Source organism: Ictalurus punctatus, chromosome 9 (genome assembly GCF_001660625.3).
Source record: "Ictalurus punctatus breed USDA103 chromosome 9, Coco_2.0, whole genome shotgun sequence".
Taxonomy (NCBI): Eukaryota; Metazoa; Chordata; class Actinopteri; order Siluriformes; family Ictaluridae; genus Ictalurus; species Ictalurus punctatus.
This window is the reverse complement of record NC_030424.2, coordinates 23,430,855-23,445,196: the sequence shown is the minus strand read 5'-3', so window position 1 is coordinate 23,445,196 and position 14,342 is coordinate 23,430,855. Positions and strand designations below refer to the sequence as shown.

Genomic DNA, 14,342 nt, shown 5'->3' with positions numbered 1-14,342 from the left:
GTCCATAAGCGAGGCCAAGTTCTCTGGGCTCGGCCTCATCAGAGATGGACAGTAGTATGGTGGAATTGTGTTTTGTGGTCCGGCGCCTATTTTGGACAAAATAGCTGTCGTGTTCTCCGGGCTAAAGAGGAAACGGACCATCCAAGCTGTTATCAGCGTCAGGTCCAAAAGCCAGCGTCTGTCATGGATTGGGGGTGTGTCAGCGCCCATGGCACAGGTAACTTGCACATCTGTGAGGTCACCATTAATGCAGAAAGATATGTACACATTTTGGAGCAACATGTGCTGCCATCCAGAGCAGGACAACGACAAACCACATTCTGCCCGGATTACAAGCGCATGGTTGCGTAAGCAGAGAGTTTATTTAAGAATTTTGGAAGGAGTCTCCAGTGTCAGTGCTTTGTCACAGTCCGAATAAAGCTGTTCTGATGCAGGGAAGGTCTTCAGGATGGAGGGTTTTGTGGTTTCTCAGTAACATGACAAGATGTATTTTGTTGTCTTATTAGCTTCAAGAGGGAGACAACAATGAGGCTGGCGAGGGGAGGGAATGACGGTTTATAGCTGCTACAACATAACATTAAATGTAACTGTAAATAGATTTTTTTTTTTTTTTTAAGTATGACTTAATTGTTAACAAATTGTTGTAGTAGAAGATGAATAAAATACCTCAGGGTATACTTTGACTTCAGTTTGGGGTGGTATCGTCATCACACTGCCTGGCCGAGTTTTATTCCTTACTTATTACAGGCTAACCTTCTAAGAACCTGTCTGACATTTTCCATTAGCTGGGTGGAGTATAAAATTGTAGCGGCAGATCTTCCTGCTTATTAGAACTGCAGGGAAAGGAGCCAGAGGCATAGATCCTCTTCCTCAACTGCCATGTGTTTGGCGCGCCTTCTTTCACTGTGGTTTGGTATAGCCTTTAAAATAATGATAAACCTCAGCTCTGATCATTACTGTGATCATGGCTTTGGGGATTCAGTGCAACCCAGCAACTTCAGAACCGAGCCGTTGCTCCTGTGTGCTCCACCGCAGGCCCTGGATCACCCAGATTTTCCTGGACATTTTTGACTAATGATGCCCAGTTTGGTAATAGGACCAGTAATTGTAAGCAGGGCTCAGCAAGAGGAGATTATTAACAAACAAACACATGTTTGGACGCTGTCCAGTTCTAGTTAGGAGAGAATCAGTCACTCATCAAGCTGTGATGCATGGTGGCTAATGGACAACGCCGGAGTGCTGTGTTTTATAAAGGTGTGTGTGTGTGTGCGCGCACGCATTCTGCTTTCTGCTGCACATTTGTCTCAGATCTCTCTCAGGAAAGCTGTGCTTGCATTATCACTACTTCGTATGTGCTGTGAGAATGAAAGGTCTGGAATTCAGATGATATCATATCATAGAAACCCAAGTTTGCCTCCTCTGACTGCATTCCAGCTGTTGTCAAATGCATCACAGCTAATACAGCGGTGATCTTTGCACCGCAGCTGTTCAATTATTTGCTCAAGAATTTCCAGGTTTTTCTTTTTTTTTCTTTTCCCTTTACATAAAGCCCTCTGCTTGGGTAGACAGCTTATGACACGTCATGAATTAGCAATGGGTTGCAGTCTAAACACTTTTGACAACAGTGGTTTATTATTGAATGTACTGACCAGGTTTCCCTTGAAAACTATCAGCCATATTTCTTTCTAGTTTCCGCCAACACGTTCAGTAATAAATCGTAGTGAGGCCAGTGTGGCCAACTATAAACACGCTTGTGCCGACGGAGGAAGAGCGAATGGTCGAGACTTGAGAGCATAGCCTTATGTGACGTGAATGAAATATAGAGATGTTTGAATGTTGTCCATTAAACTGGAACTCTGGGGTTTGTTTAACACTTAAGAAGTGTCAGCCTTAGATAGGACAAAAAAAAAAAGCATGAAGGAATCTGTAATATTGCAAAGTCTGCAGAATGCTGTTGATTTGGAACGTTCAGAATCCTACAGGGATGCTTTTTGACAAAAGTCCTTGGAGGCAAATATTCTCTCCTTAAATGACATTTTCAGAGACATTCCCTTCTCTGCAAGTGATGGATATTTACATCGTATGTCCCATTGCCAGAAAATACTTCACCAGATGGTAAGCATTCTGCTTTTGATTACGATATAATGATGCTGCCGTGTTGTGTTGGAGATCCTGGTCATGTAGTCCTCACCATGTGGTTTACAGAAGGTTGAATTGCAGAAGTGATCATGGCTTGGAAAAATACAACCCCAATTCCAAAAAAGTTGGGACGCTTTATACCCAATCATGTTACTGACCTGTTGCCAAATAACCTCCAGCTGTTTCTTTTTAGGTACACATATATTTCCAGCCTTTTGTTGCCCCTGTCCCAACATTTTTGAGGTGTTGTGGCCATCCAATTCAAAATGACCTTATTTTCCCCTTAAATTGGTACTTTTCCTCAGCTTAAACATTTGATATGTTTTCTATGTTCTATTGTGAATAACATATGGGTTTATGAGATTTGCAAACCATTGCATTCTGTTTTTATTTACATGTATTTACATTTTACACGGCGACCCAACTTTTTTGGAATTCGGGTTGTACGTCTCCTTTCTGCAGACGAGTCATGAGTTGTTCATGGCCATGTTTTATTTTTATTTTTTTTAATTAATTAATTTATTTTTTATTCTAGCAGACTCTGTACTCTTTGCAGTATACTCTGTTATAGTTGTGTCTTTGGACTTATGTTTTACCATGACGTACATTCGAACATATAGATCATTCAAACATCATTTTATATTTACACGCAACTAGTTACGGTCAAAGATCACATCATTTGTCATTCCTGACATGTATTAAAAAATCAAGAAAGGTACTGGATATATCTGTATGAAGAATCACGAGAGGCATTCTAAGACAAATAACTATTAAGGGTTGGAGATATGACAAAAAAATTCTAAGAATACTTTAAGACATTTCTAAGATACACAATATGTATCATGCTATGTATAGGCTTGCTAAGAAATGGCCATCAAACAAGCAGAAAGTAGTCATGTTCTTTAATCGCACTTGTATCATTAGAGGTCCTTCATTCGGCATAGAAACACATTGTCACACTGTGTGTTCAGCCAAGATTCTGTTGTGATCATCTCATTGTTTACTCATCTCATCAACTCATGCAACAGAAAAAAAGCATTTACTCTACTAGTGGGAGATTTTGCTAGTTTGAATTCCAATAGTGCCAAAGCCATCTGTGTCCAGGAGTCTAAAGAGCAAAATTAGTCATGCTTCCTGGGTGGGATAGATGATGTTGCTTTGTCCCCTGTCAATCACTCCAATACTAGACAATCTTGGGCATCAGTGAGGTCCTGTATGTGGAAGTGGATTGGAAAATGGATTCAGTTCATGTAACAAGAAAGAAGTACTCAGTTACTAGGGATAACTTTAATGTCTGAAATCCCAAGACATCAGGATTATATTATATATTAGATCATTAAAAGTGTGCAATGGGTTGACTCAAGGTGCTTTAAGTACCTGAATGTAGCTTTTAGCTTTTTTCTTCCACCATTTCCTAATGGGGGTTCATAGTGGCAACAGGTTGAAGAGGTCAGCCCAGACTTCTCTATCCCCATCCACAGACTTGAGCTTCTCTTGGTGGATGTCTCAAGCCACGTGTGAGATATAACCTCTCCAGCAAGTCCTGGGTCTGTCCTGGGGTTTCAATGCAGCGGGATGTGCCTGATACATCTCTAGCAAGATCTCTTGTCGAACAGGGGGCATCCTTGTAAGGTGCTTGAACCACCTCTCGATTTGAAAGGGCAGTGGTTCTACTTTTAGGCTGGCCCGGATTATCAAGCTCTGCAACTTTTACAAACAGAAGCAATGGAAAACCAGATACATTATAGCAAAATACTTAATAAATACCAGAATTAAAGGAGTGCATGGAATACAATGGGTGGCATGGTATCATGGATAGTAGTGTTGCCTCTTCACAGCTCCATGGTCCCTGGTTCAATCCTGAGCTTACTGTCTATGTGGATGTTCTCCCCATGTCCGTGTGCATTTTCTCTAGGTTCTCTGGCTTCTCCTCCCAAAAACATGCTGGTAGGTGGATTGGCTGGTAGACCCACTTGCCCCTAGATGGTCCATGGTTCACACCCAGGGTTCTTGGGGTTGCCTCTGGATCCACTACAACCTTGACCAGGATAAAGATGAATGGTAAAAATGCTTGAACTTGAAACCATTGCTCTAGTTTGTAACACCCAACTGAATGATGAGCTCATTTTTGCTCTCTGAAAACTGCAATGTATTTGCAGTTGTTGTTTGGTGAATGACATCTTTTGTGTACTGCATCAAAACATAATATTAGTGCTTGAAAAGTCCTTGAAAGCCCCAGTATTTGATTTTGAAGCATCTTCGCCTGAGTTGGTTTTTGTAAAAAAACGTTTTACATTAAACCGTGTTTACAAAGGGATTTAACTACACCATTGCATACAATATGAATCATATTTGTGTCCTTGAAAGACCAATTTTGGATGAGAACCTCAGTGATGGAAACTCGTCAGCCACAGAGAGGAAAGACTCCTCTCAGACGTTGTTTATGGATGCGGTGATACTAAGAAGCCCTTGGCCTGGAATCACAGTTTATCTCATTTGTGACCCGGCATACAGTAATTGCTGCCGTACTGCAGGATCTGGTGAGGAAAAGTGAGTCGTTGGATGCCTCTGGGCTTTCTGCCAGTTACTTCTGGTACACTATCATTTCAGAAAATAAGCTCACCCAGTATAGGCTCCATACACATTTTTTCGCTTAAATGTTGCTGGGTGCTTTAATGCACTACATGCTTAATGCATGCTTAATGATACATGCTTAATTGATACCAAAATGGGTTTTATATTTCTGTTGAAAGCAATCTTTTCCAATTGTCTGCTAAAATTCCATATCCAGGGATCTGTAAAGATAAAAAAAAAAAACAGAATAGGATAAAGAACACTGATTCAATTTAAAGGTCAAATCATATTCAACCTAGATGATCTATACTTGTCATAGAGGTTTTGTCGTACACAGTTTGTATTGTAGGACAGCAGGGGTTCTGCTCTCAGTTGCAGCACTCCAGTGTTGTTTCGTCTGTCTTGCATGCGCTGTAAAACAGAATGGATGGACCTGATGTTATCCAGAAGTAATTTGTGTCAATCTAATCAAAAGCCTACATCAGGGACAGAACAGCTGGTGAAGGAATGTTCAATGCTTTTGATTGCTCCCAAAAGATTTCAGCCCTCGTTTTGAGAAATGCTAAAGAAATGTAACTGTTTTGAGTTCAGAGAAAACTCATCATGTGCAAGTTAATGCAAGAATGTGAAAAATGTGGACATGGGTTTTGTTTTTGTTTTTTACTAAAAAAGACATATAGGGCATTTTAGTTTATTCTTTTGTGGGGGTTTTTCATATTTTGTGTTTATCACATAAAAACCAGCAGGAACACATTTGGGTTTATAGTCGCAAAAGAATGTGAGCAACCCAAACAGGAACAGCCATATAGCTACGTATGTGAGGGTTGTGGATAACCGAGTGCTGTTCCATGTATAAGCTTTACTGATGTAGTGAGTAGGCCTTCATCCTCCACCCTTAACCACAGTCATATATACTGTAGGCCACATGCTTGCTACTTCCTGTGCTCATGCCATAGAAGCTTGTTTATGGTCAAATAAAGTCATGACGTGGGTTTATCAGTGCGGAGACATGCTCTGTTCGGCCACTACATCAATTCACATTTCATCTTAGGAGGCTATGTAAGTTTTTTTTTCCCGGTCTTGGATATTATGGTATGGCACTTATAGCAATTACAGTATTTATTAAAATTTCATAACTACACACTTATGTTGAATGCTAATCGTTAACCGATCAGCATGTGCGCCAGCCGTGTATTATTTAAGGCTATCAAAGGACTTAAAGGAAAAGTACACATTAATTGAAACACACTAAATGAAGCACATGAATTGTGCTTATTTGGTGCTACATAAGGGATAAGGTTTCAGTAGAGCAACAAAAAAAAAGAGAGAGCTTCTTTCCTCACTCAACATTTTCCAGGGACATGTTATATTAATGAGAAATCCAGTGTAGAAATAGTGTAGACAGCAAACACTGGATTCAAAGTTCCAGAATCCAGTGCAGTTATACAATGCAGTTATGGTAGAGACTTGACTTGGATGGTTAGCGATCTATGAGATGACAAGCATGATGGTGTTAGCTTTGGAAGCTGATCTGTTTGAGCAGAGTGTACAGATGAGAGAGCTGGTAGACTAGAGCAGGGATGAAGCACTGCTGCATCAATCTCTTTAGGTAGAGATGAAGCAAGGGCTAAGTTCTACTGGCACCTTTATTTGCAGCTAGTTGTAGAAGAAGCCTTTATTTATCATATATATTAAAAGTAGAGAAGGTTAAGGGCCTTGCTCAAGGGCCCAACATTGGCATCTTGGCAATGTTTGGGCTTGAACCCCTGACCTTCTGATCAGTAACCCAGAGCCTTAGCCTATGAGCCAGTGCCCTGAATGACATTCTGGATAATGTAGGAAACCAAAGTGAAAAATAGATCAACAAACTCAACTCAGACTTTCATTTCATAATAAATCTTGGACACCGTTGAATATCACTTGTTAATTATAATATGAATATTCAAATTGTTCTGGGTGGATTTTTTTCCTTTAAAGGTGCTGTAATTGATGTAATTGTTCCTGATGGCTATGATTAAAAATAGATGTTTGGCAAAAAACTATCCGTAATTGTCCTGATTCTGTATTCAGGAACTAAACATTTCAACTTGGTTTAGTCCTGTACTAGCCAAACAGAAAATGTTTGCCAGAAGGTGGTCCTTCTGGTGGAATTATTTTGCATGTGCACAGATATCCCTTCCAATGAGTTAATTTAACTGAGTTAGTCAGACAAATGGAGCTAGTCTAGTTTAAGAGCTAGTTTAATGGAGTAACAGATACACTGGGATTATAATGTTATTGTTATTAAAAAGGAAAAAATAGAAAAGGAAAAAAGTCTTGGGAATGAAGTGGGGTCTGAGGAATCCTTTGGTGACTGACTTGGTGGTAGATCTTAGCACATTTCTAACACTGAGTACTTTGGCTATAGGCAACATCATGCCATTTGACTTCAGGTGTCAGACACAGTTATTACCAGCAATAACACACACACACACACACAAAAACAACAACTTGGCACCATGGTGGTTCAGTAGGTAGTATTGGCACCTTATAGCCCCAAGGATCCCAGGTCTGTTCTGAGCTTGGGTGGCTATTCACATGTTCTCCCATGAGTTTCCATGTGGATTTCCTCTGGGTTCCCTGCTTTCCTCCTTTCTCCCAGTAACATACCAGTAGGTAGAGTGGTTACACTAAATTGCCCCTAGGTGTGAATGAATGTGAGTGAGTGTGCACATGGTGGATTGACATTCCATTCACGGTGTATTCCCACCTTGTGACCAGTGTTCCCAGGGTAGACTCCAGATCCACCATGACCCTGACCAGGATAAAGTGCCTACTGAAAATGAAAGAATGAATGAATAAATAACAAAAAACATAGTATAGAACAAGAAGAAAACAAAACAAAAAAAATCCCTTGTGATACATTTCGCTCCACATCTGATTGGCCTACTGTCCAACTCATTTCTAAAACTTGATCTAAAAATGAAAAATGATAAAAGTAAAAAGTATATTATTACAAGATCCTTGATGTTGTCGCCAGCAGTAAATGCAACCTCAGAAAGTTAAGAAGTGATGATAAACTGACTATAAATGTGAGCCGTTTTAAGGTCTGGAGATGCTTCCTGTAAGTCCTGAGGGCAGTATGGGTTTGGGTGGATAATTGCAGGTCTCTGCTCTTCCCAGATTAACAGTAAGAGTACATAATGAGGGTGACCTTTATGTAGAAGCCATTCTGTCTCTGCAAAAGTTGACTGGAGGAGAGATTTTCTCCCCGTCTTCTATGCATGGCTTGTTATTACTGTACGTCTCTATTACGTAACAGGTGTACATGATTGACGTTGTATAATGATTCTTTTACACAAACTGAATTTTCCTTTTTGTAAACACAAAAAAATTTATCCGTGCTAACCACGAACACTAACACTAAAGAGTTTCGAACATTCGGTGGGCCTCAACAACTGTATATGCCCTCTAGCGGTGTTACATCCATGGCACTGTCTAAATCTATCTATGGTTCTCGTCTTTGGTCATCTCGTGGTTTTTAAAAAAATAAACGTCTTTCTTAACTCTAAACGGTGTACTCTAGCAGTGCATGCTTGAAGAGAAACGCAGGTTGGTCCTCAGACACATGGGCCCATGGCACTCCCTGTCACCCTTATGTGATACAGTACATGTTAAACGGCAGTGATGGCTTTTCTTTACTGTGAACAGAGCTCCAACTGTGTAGTGTAAAGCTAATATGTACAGCAGACCCGGCTGTCTAGACTGTGAATAAGGTTGCTCCTGAGGATACATCTCCTAAAGGGGGAGATTTTGTGACAAGAAAAACAGCCTCACTATGGGACGTATAGGACATAGGTCATGCCACCATGGCAACTATCAAATCTCTAACTCATGCCTTCATCCTCATCACTTTTCTAGACTCTTAAAACATTTAGAACTGCTTTCGGCTCTCTCCGGATGTGTTTCCTATTAAACACGGCTCTCTGATTACTCATCCGATTGTCATCTCGGTTTACGCCGATCAAGTACCGAGAAATTCAAACCTACATTTGAGGCAAATATATAGCCGTACCATATATTTACCCCCCACCCCCTGGAGAACATTTATAGTGTGATGTCATGGTGCTTGTGGAAAAATATTTCAGGAATGCTCTGTTTTTTGGAAGAAATATGAGGCTGTTTCCTGAGCATGACTCTTGTGGAATTTTGTTATGGTTGGCTATCGTCAGATCATCTTCAGGGGACGTTCTGCTGGTTTCAATCAGGATTTTAAAAAAAAGAAAAGAAAAAAAAGAAAACGTTTAAAATCCTAAAAAGCCTGACAATTGAGCTCACGTGGGCTTGTTTCTGCTCCCACTGCACACTGAGTAATTGAAATTGTGTGATAGAGGTAGGGGTTTATGGGGGGAAAAAGGCACGATCTGTAAATGTGGTAAAGGAATTCACATTGCAGTTGGATTTCCATGCCAAAGGCAAAAACAGCACGAATGAGTAAACAGTGCTAGATGTCCAACATTTAGGCCAGTTTGACGTGTTTCTGTTTGGCATGCATGGGAGGTTAAATGTTTTCTTAATAAGCCAAAGCATACCACATAGCAGGCAGCGTGGAGTGTTTCAGCATCCTGTCTACTGGGATTGAATGATCGCCTAACTGCAAATAATTATCTCTGTTTACAAGAAGCTGATTCATAGTTCCAATCAAATAACATGTTTGTCATTAAATGTTCCTATAGGCAATTGTGCCTGTAGGAAGTAATAAAGCAGTTTATGCCACAGCATTGTTAACTTCTCAGATCTAATTGGTCAGAAGGTGATTAAATTGCTACAACAGCAGCTCTGACAGTAGTTCAGGCTGTAATTTGAATCACAGGTTTCTATTAATGTGCACATGTTAGCATTTCTATAGTAACAGCCCATTTGAAGGGTTTTGTCCGGTGGAAGATCTACAAAATGTAAGGCTAATAATAAAGAAAAAACATGTAATCATTGATATGTGAAGTTGTCTGTTAGGAGACATTTACACGGATCAGCCATAACAGTAAAACCACTGACAGGTGAGGTGAATTAGGGTGGCAGTCAGTTCTCGAGGTTGATGTGTTGGAAGCAGGAAAAATGGGCAAGCGAAAGGATCTGAGCGACTTTGACAAATTATGATGGCTAGACGAGTGGGTCAGAGCATCTCCAAAATGGCAGGTCTTTTGGGGGTGTTCCCAGTATGTAGTGGTTAGTACCTACCAAAAGTGGTCCCAGGAAGGTGAACCCGATGACAGGGTCATGGGTGCCCAAGGCGTTGTTTAGCGTATATAGCTGCTATAACGTAAATGGCAGCATGTATCAAACATTCCATAACATTAAATGTGACTATAAATGGTTCAAATCTGTGTTGTTGTGTTCTCTAATAAATGAAAAATTGTAATCATTGGCAAGTCACTGTTGTATGAAAGGAATAACACACTTCAATAACACCAAAGAGCCTCTTTTAAAGGAACAACTGTTTATAGCTACTATAATGTATGTTATAACAGCAGGTGATCTAACTCCTTAGTGGTAAGATGAATAAAAGTCGATATTTCTAACACGTTATACCAAAGCACTGTTAAATTCACGAATCTGATTGGTTAGAAGGTGTTGATTCATTTTCTATAACAGCAGCTCCGACAGTATTAAGCTGCAAGACAAAACGTTTCTGTAGAAACAACATACACAGGGACTTGTACAGCTGACGCAATAACAGCTTGTATAGCTGACGCAGATCATTCTTGATATTGTGACGTTTTCTTTGAAGAAACATTTATTTATGTAAGGAGTCTCCAGTGTCAAGGCTTTGTAACAAATAGAGGTCAAGCTGTAACTTTCATTTTTCTGACACCAGGAAGTCTTTAGGATTGATTATATGAGGCTGGTTAGGGAACAGCAGTTTGTAGCTTTTAAAATGTAAGTTATACCAGGAACTTGTTCTGAAGATGTTCCACTTTAGACGCAACTATAAATGGATAAAATGTACTTTTTAATTTTTTCTGATGAAAAAAATTGTTAGTATTGGCAAATTGCTGCGGTATAAGAGAAATAAAACACTTTGGGATGTTTTGTTATTGGAAAATAATCATCACGCCACCCCATCATTTGATGATTACTTACAAATAATCTAATATTACTTACCTTTCTTCAGAAATGTAATATCTTAACATATATACTGGTCTTGTCTAGTTTTGCTACTTGAACAAACATCTGTAAAACTTAATTTGCATTCAATTCCTTCTGTTTCAGCAGCAAAAGGAAGGAAAACCGCATTGCATTGAACTGTACATAAGACTATATAATGACCAATCATTTTTCAAGACAAGACTAATGTAAAGCAAGTGTAATGTATTTGGCTGGGCTGTTTAAGATCTTCTTAATTCACCATATTTTACTTTGTAGATGCGAGACGTAAGGTTCATATTAGTTTTGCCTTGTACATTAATCATATGGCTGAAAGAGTGCTTTACCATCACATATGACGTACATTTGGGCTACTGCGGGCGGCTAAGTGTGTTAAAGATGTTGACCTTTTGAAGTATGCTTACTGTCAGCATTTAAGACATGGGTTTCAAATAAAGCCAGGTCACGCAACTCACCAAAAAAAAAAAAGAAGAAGAAAAGAAACGTCTCATGTTAATGATCTCAGATTGCAAACTGCTGAAAGGTTCTGTAGATTTATCACTGAAGAAGTTGAAGTTTTGATTAATACTTATTGTCATATTAATGGCTGTGTAATTCTGGAAAGCATTAGATGCTATTAGGGTTTGTACTGTTGGTTTCTTCTGCTCTTTTCATCAGATCACTCTGACTTCACTGCTCCAAATGGCTGCCTGGATAATGGACAGAGTTTTCCACACTGAGTTAGACTCATAGGAGCTACAAAAGGATTCTTATATGCACTCTTCAGTTGTTTTGTGTATGTTTTCAGGTCTTACACTGAGGTTTGTTTAACGATTCCAGAAATACGCTAACTTAATGTGGTGTGATTCTGAGGAGAGCCCTGTGGTTTTTCCTGTGTTTAGTTAATTAGGTGAATTCCCATTTTACAGTGTTTAAATGGCTCCCAAACTTTTACGTCATTAAGTCAAAATAAGAATATGAACAGGTGTCCTATTTATTTATTTATTTATTTATTTACTTTATAAACAGTTTATTGATTAAGGTCACAGCTGGTGGTACCTACAGTATGCATACTACAATAATTTGTCAAAACATTTTAGTAATTAAAGAAGGACACCTAATTTTTTTTTCCAGTTCATAGATAGATAGAAAAAAAGAAAGAAAGAACTTTCTGCATAACTTTCATTGCACAGTACAGGTACTTGGCGATGAAATGCAGTTTTGCATCTACCAGAAGTGCAAATAGTAGCACTGTGCAAATTAACAAAGTGCAGGCTGAATATGTAAACATATATAAATACAGTAAATAAATAAATAAATAACAAGGGTTTGGGCAGTGAATATGTGCAGTAGCTTTTGAATAGTATTAATGGTAAATACACTATGCTATAATAGAAAACCTCAATTATTTTTATATATATATATATATATATATATATATATATATATATATATATATATATATATATATATATATATAAATATATATATATATATAAATATATATATATATATAAATATATATATATATATAAATATATATATATATATATATATATATATATATATATATATATATATATATATATATATATATATATATATATATAAATATAAATAATATGCAAGAGATGTACATTGTCTATACAACAGTACCCAGATTATCCATGGGTATGATACAGTGTATGTACAGATAATATACATAAAGATATATTGTATATAAAGATAACCTAGGATATAGACTTTGAATTGTATAGAGATAATACAGACTATACAGGTGCCTCTAAAAAAAAAATTAGAATATCATGGAAAAGTTAATTTTTTTCCATAAGTAGATCTTTCATAATTCTAGATTCATTACACGTAAAGTGAAATATCCCAAGCCTTTGATTCTTCCCACAGCACAGAACAGTGTGTTTAAACAATTGAAACCAATTTGTGTTTAAACACTGTGGAAAAAGGAAGCAGGATCATTGAGTATGATTCTAAAAGCCTAGGGGTTAACAAACATCAGCTCATACAAAAAATTTAATAATAAAAAAAAATTGGTTAAGGTTTGGGGTGGATGTAGATTTTCTCACGACCATGCGAGATCCATCAAAATTGCTCTTTCCGCTTTCTAAAACTGGGTTTGTAGTTCATTTCTCATAAACTCTATTTCTCTAGGGATCTTGATCTTCCAGCTTTTACAGTGATTGGTCTTGCTTCCTGTATATAAAGTCTGATTAATGTTTTATTTCTTGTGCATTTGTCATGAACAGAGGTTAAGCTAGAGGTTAAATATTCAAATGGTGACACGAAACACACAGCTGCTCAAAGACCATTGGTTGTTTGTGTCATTAACATGACTTCCATTCATCTGTTCAATCCTCAGCTGGCGTCAGTGTAAATGATCTATAACACAGTCTTTCCATGCTTTCTCTGATAGACGCTCTGTCTTTAGTGTGTATATATACTGTTACATACCTGGTATTACATGCCCAGTGCTCATTTCTGGACGTACTGATTCTGGACCATTAATGGAATCCACTTGTAGTGAGCGGCTGTCAAATTTTATCCAGGTATTCTTTTACTGTATCCCCTGAGAGACCTAAAACAGGATTTCTGCATCTCTTTACCATTTATAATGCTTACCTGCCAGAGTCTTTGTTTTGCACCTGGATTCATTCATCACTGACAGCTGTTTTGGCCTGGCCTTTCCAGTGTTTAGGGGGGTTGCAGGCAGCAGATCTGACTTTGCACCACCTCTTTCTTCTCTGAAGGATTATGAAAGCTCCATGATGATCTCATAGCATCCAGCACTACTCAGGAGGACAAAATCCCTTAAACAAACATGACAGCAAACAAGGAAAGTCTTGATTTTGGGGATCCAGCCAAATAGTGCTTTTAATGTCAGATCACCATAAAACAGATCAGTTGTAGTCCTCCAGTGACCAGGAGCATCTTTGTTTATATTCATTGTTTATATCATTCATTGTTTATATATCTGTAATGCGAGTGACAGCAGAAATGTAATGAAACACTGAGAGAAAATTGGACAATGTGGAGTATAGATTGTTGCCATCTGTACTGCTTTGAATGTAATGGAGTTTGCTGAACTGTACGTTTGGTCTCTGGGTCTCTTGGTCTCGGGTCTGGTCAACCTCAGTGTCTGACCTCATGGTTTTGCCTGTTCTGTCATATCACATAAGTGATCTCCGTTTTATTCTAGTTTACCACATTAGACACAAAACTTATTTGGGATTATTCTAGGTTTTATTTAAGGAATAAAATTTTTTGTGTGTGCTGTAATAGGAAAATAATCAACAATGGTGTGCAGATGAGGCCTGATATGAAGCAGAGAGCCATTACAACCCTGAAATTTTTCTAATTGTTTTCCTATAACAGCATGACCTGAATTGTTTTATTCCTCTTATATCACAGCAAAAAAGTGCCAATGATTACAATATTTTGTAGCACACCTTGTCATGTTTTATTCCCTACTCAATCAACACCCTCTGACCAAT

General features: G+C 38.3%; 1 protein-coding gene across 2 annotated transcripts in view; it reads left to right on the top strand.

Moving 5' to 3' along the window:
- Positions 1–14,342, top strand: part of kif6 (kinesin family member 6) — a 103,128-nt gene that overhangs the window by 45,527 nt on the left and 43,259 nt on the right. The window lies entirely within an intron of this gene.